Here is a 5653-nt window from a genome sequence, read left to right on the forward strand (position 1 = left end):
TGGCCAGCCCTAAGACATGGATTCTGACTTAAAACTGCCAGCAGATACAGCTTCATTGCCACTTGTCACTGACATGGTTTTGATCTGAGTCTGCAAGCATTTGATGTGTGATGGTGTCTGTGAAGTCAGCCCTCTCTGCTAATGTTCATCTAGATTTGCATTCACCCCCCCAGGGCTGGCATCACTACCCCAGCTCCACCTGAGCTCATCAAGATTAGATTCCCATAAGCAGCATGCACTCAGATCCTTGCATGCACAGCTCACTGTAGTGTTTGCTCTCCTAGGAGTATCTAATGCCCTGGCCAGTCTGAGAGAGGGTGGAGCCTATGCAATGATATGACTGACAGGGGATGATTGTAAATACAAATGAAGCCCTGCTCACTTGCCAGCTGCCCCCCCTTGCTCTGCAGTCTGGTTTCTGGGAGGTCACAGACTGGTTACCATCCATGCATGGCAGATGGGAACCCGGACTGATATGACACTGTGGAGGTGAGAAAGCTGTAGGTCGAGAACCACACTAGTACTTCTCAGAAAAGTGGGCGTGCAAAGCAGAATTAGTAGCTCAGGCACAAGGGAGCCTGTGAGGTGGCAGAAGCTCCTGCATCTGCAGTGCAGCAGCCACTGGTGGCGTGCATCCATCATGGGCCCTGAGTGGCACACTGAGGAGGGCAATTTCTCTCACTAGCCTGAGCTGGAAAACCAACCTAGTTGGTGACATCCAAAGCTAAACTCTGGGTTAGAGGCAGAGCCATCAGGGCATGCAGGTCAGCTACCACAATAAGACAGGCAAAGTAGACAGCACAGGACTCCTCCACACCTACTACCCCAGCACACAGCACCTCCACTCCCATCTGAAGAGAAACCTTGTTACCATGAGCTGAACATCTGCCCTCTTAAATCTTGCTTCCCCAGCAATTATGTAATAAATCCTTTTAGAAATCATTTCCTTTAATGGCTTTCCACTCCAAGAGAAGAAAAGAAATCTGAAGACTGATGTATTAATAACCGCATTCTTCAGGGAGAAGAGTCACTCGTGCCTTGTGAGATTAGAAAGTCATGACTATCAGCACATACAGAAAGCTTCATCTTTGTTTGATCTACATTGCCATGTACAGATTGAAGTGCCAGCAGATCCAGAGCACCAGGAAGGGGGATGATATGTGGTTAGACCTCCTGAGAGGACACAAGTGACATCCTGCTGGGGAGCCCCTGATCCTGGGCTGCACAGGGCCCCCAGGGAGATCTTCTTGTCGACCCTTTGGTAGAAGAGCTCCTGAAGACTGCACCTTCTCTCCACAAAGCATAGACCCTGCAAATTTGTGGACAACAAAGTGCGAGCCACCCACATGAGTGCAGTGAGGAAAGGCAGGTGACTGTCACTGTGTCATGGCTACTTATCTTGCAAAAGCTGATTACAAAATTATTGGGCCTTGGAGATATCTCAGCGGCTTAAGTACCTGCATGGCATGCACAAGACCTTGAGTTTGATCTCTGGTACAACCCCCACACCCAAAAAAATGAATTAAAAATTACTGATTTAGCAAATATTATTGCATTTATGTGTCTGGCACTACTCTCTGTGTTTAGGGTCTCAAGTCTTAACCTATTGAAAATGATACCTAACACTAGTTATTATTATAGCCTCCATATTAAATATTGCAGAGACTTAATGAAAGGTGGGTAGGTGACTTTTCTGAATGGCAAAGCTGCCCAAATTTGGACCTAGTCAGTACAGCCCCATTGTGCTCTGCTTTGTCTCCAATGTGCTACCTTTCTGCACATACATTAAAAACTTCATACATTTATGTGCACATAGGTACAGCATTGTGATAATGATTAAGATCTGCAGACAGAAAGATTGGATGGATGGAAGACAACTGAGTGAATAGTGGAATGGGTGGAGAAGAGGGCAAAGAAAGGGGAGTAAAAGGGATGTGGGGGTAGACAGATGCATGTAAGTAAGGGTGGCAAGGAGGATGAGCAACAGACACGAGGCTGGAGGGAGGAAGGAGGGACAGAAAAGACACGACTGGATATGCTCATGTGTGGAGGCTCAGATGGGAGCATGGGTGGGCGGACGAATGATGGGTGGATGGGTAGTGGGTTGGGGGATGAGTATGCAACATGGATGGAGGAAAAGAAGAAAGAAGGGATGACAGGATGGAGGGAGAGAAGAATTCAGGGTGGACTGGAGAGCAGATGGTGAAAGGAGTGAGGAAGGGAGAGATGGACAGATGGACAGATGGAAAGACATAGGTTGAGTATTTACTTTTATGGGTTTTTTACTTCAGAGTAGGAACACACAAGAACTCTGCAACAAACTTACAAGACTCTAGGTTTGCAGCAACTAACAATACTTGGAAACGAGGCATTGTTAATTACTCCTAGGCCAGCCTTAATGATTTTGAAGGCTCTTGATTAACACACATTTTGAAGAACGTGGAGAAAGAGAAAACAGAAGTCCTTAACTGAAAGGATATTCATTACAGATCCCAGTTCTGTGTAGGTCTCAACAAGAAAACTCCATCCACTGAGGTGGGGCCACTAACTAAAGTAGCTTGGTACATCATCAAAGGCCAGGGGTCTAGGGTCAGAGAGGGAAGGCAGGGGTGGGAGGGAGGACACAGCTTCAGCTTCCTTGCTAGGTTCCCAGGAGGTGGCATCAGTGGCTCAGGGGAGGTGCTGGGGAGGAGTAGAGGCGTGGACGCCTCCTCCCCTCAGCCAGCACTGCAGGTCCAAATCATGCGGGAGCTGGAGTCGTGTGTGGGTGAGCTCCACAAGCAGTGACTCCTATCTGACGTGCCTGTTATAATTCTAAAATGCCTTAGGTTGCAGATGTGTGTGCTCCTCTTACACAAGAAAAACCAAGTGTTCTTTATTAATGCATTAGTAGGAAACGAAGTTAGCCTTATTGCAAGCACAGGAGTGAGTCGCACTGCTTGAAACAATTTAAACGAAGACTGAGCCTCTGTTGGTAAGAGGCTCAGAGAGAAGGAGTTGCAGCAAAAGATAGGATCACAGATGAAATTAGCTGGATATTAAAATACATAGATTGCATCGTTTGGCTTTTGTGGGCCCACCAAATAGCTCAGCTGATTAAAGCACCTACAAGCAGGCGCAGGGGTCTGGGGGGGCAGGGGTTCGATCCTGGGCCTGCTATGCCAGCCCTGCCCCTGAGGCATGCTGAGATGGCAATTGAGACTGGGAGTGGTGGCACGTGCCTGCAATCCCAGCACTTGGGAGGTTGTAAATAGGAGAATCACTAGGAGTCTGATCTAGTAGTGAGACCCTGAACACCCTGTAGACCCTTCCCCCCAAAAAAACCCCAGAAAAAATAAATAAAAAAAGCTAGCTTGAACTACATAAGATCCCATCTCAAAGAACAAAGTCCCAGGTATTGTACTATGTAGGAGGCTTTTGCTGCATAGCAAATATCCAAAGCTATTGTTATTATTGCTATTATTTTTGTTAGTTTTTGATACAGGGTCTCTCTGAGTCATCCAGACTTGCATGTAACTTCTGCCTCAGCTTCCCAAGTGCTGGGATTACAGCTGTGAGCCACCACGCCTGGCCAAAGAATCAACTGATTAACAGTTTCTGAAAGTGTCAAAATTATATATGTATATATATAAAGTCAGACTCCCAGTATGCAGCTAGCCCAGGTTGGCCTGGAACTCATGATGGTCTTCTTGCCTCAGCCTCTAGCTACTGAAAACCAACAGCATCCTCACATCACCATGACTCATCCTGAGGCTCATCCTGGGTTGCCAAGCAGGTCACCTGGTCCGTCTCAAGGAGCTGCCCCTTTGTCTGAGGTCAGCTGTAGGCTGAGAATGATTGATGGACCATGAACCAGAGTGGTCTCACTCACCAGCTCCCTGCTGGCCAGGGCAAGGCAGGACAGGGCACAGTGTCCTCTAACAGCCAGCCCAGGCTTCTATAAGGGCAGCAGCAGTGGACGGATTCCAAACTCTGTGAGAGATGAAGCCTGAGGCATGACAGCCCAGGCCCCTGCTTGTGTCATGCTTGTCAGGCGCTTGACATGAGCAGCCCAGACTTAAGCCCAGACGGGGTAGGTTTTGCCTTCAGATGGGAGGAGCTGGGTGACACTAGAGTGTGGTGGTTCAGGACAGAACATGCTGACACATTTATACTCTGCCACTTAACCGTGACAGGGTGTCATTCATTTAGACATCTACTAAGATACAGTAGTGAGCAGATCCAGCCGCTTCCTGCTCAGGGGCTCAGGACAGTTTGGAGCTAGAGAACCACCTGAGTCTCTTAAACACACCCACGAGTATCAGCAACATTCCTCTCCAAAGAAGTTTACAGAAGTGGGGGAACTTCTGTAAATTGGCTGGTCCGCATTCTTCACAGTGTTCTGTGGGTTCTGTGTGCCATTGCCACAGCCAGTCTGCATCCTGGCCACCAGGACTGTCCCTGAGGGACTACTGCTTCTTCTTCACAGTGCTCAGCATGCCACAAACAGGTAAAACCACTAGACTCCCATGGGGACTCTGGCTCCTGGTGCCCCTCACTCTTCCGTGTTATCTTAAAGTAAACCAGGCACATTCTAGCCAAGGTAAAGTCACCTCCATCCCAGCCTATTAAAATGCCCCCTTTCTTACCTAAACTTGGATCTCACTGGTCTTGCTGCTGCCCAGGCCAGCTTCTGTTGGAGTCCCCATAACTCAGTCCTGTTCTCTGGGCAATCCTAGCTCTGTCTGCCTTGCTTCCATTTGTTTCTGGAAACTGTGGGTTGCCCTCTGACCTTAGGATGGGATTGTTCTAGAACAAATATCAAGGTCAAAAGCAGGGACCAAAGCCTTTCTTATTAAAGGGACCAGAGTGGGCTGGCAAGACAGCTCTGTGGACTAAAGTGCCTCTTGGGCAGGCACAGGGACCAGGGTTTGATCCCTGGAGCTACATGCTGCACAGGCTCCGTCCCCAGGGCAGGCTGATCTGGCCAGAGTTCAGGGGTGGTGGTGCATGCTGGTAATCCCAGTGCTAGGGAGGCTGAAAACAGGAGGATCACCACGCGTCTGAGCTGCTTAGTGAGACCCTGCAACAACCAAATACCTTAAAATAAATAAATAAAAAATAATAAATAAATAAATAGATAAAGGGACCAGAGAGAGTAAAGACTAGAGAGGGTACAGGGACTAAGACACATGTCATCTGAATGTGGTGTATCACCCTGGATTTCAGTCTGGTTGGGGAGGAAAAGAGAATTTTAACTTGCCTGGCCTTGAGAGTCCCTGGGTTTAATCCTCAGCATTGTAATACCCACAGATGTAGACACACACACACACACACACACACACACACACACACACACATACACACACACACACGAGCTCTAATGGATACTGTGGTTGGCTGAGTAATGGCTCCACAAACATGTTCACATCCCAGCCCCAGGATTTGTGAATAAATTGCCTTAGAAGGTGAAGGAGGTGCAGATGTGACTAGAGGAGGGGTCTGGAGGTGTGGTAGTGTCCAACACAGTCCTGGTAGATGCCACGGGGTCAAAGGTAGGGGGAGGTGATGCCATGGTGTGTGTGGGAGAGGCTTCAGGACCCCCCGAGGTAGCCCCTCTGGGCTGACCCAGGCAAGGGGCTTCTGCAGCTTCTGCAGCCTCCAGCGGGATCGC

The sequence above is a fragment of the Octodon degus genome, unplaced genomic scaffold (assembly GCF_000260255.1).
Source record: "Octodon degus isolate 3935 unplaced genomic scaffold, OctDeg1.0 scaffold00073, whole genome shotgun sequence".
NCBI lineage: Eukaryota > Metazoa > Chordata > Mammalia > Rodentia > Octodontidae > Octodon > Octodon degus.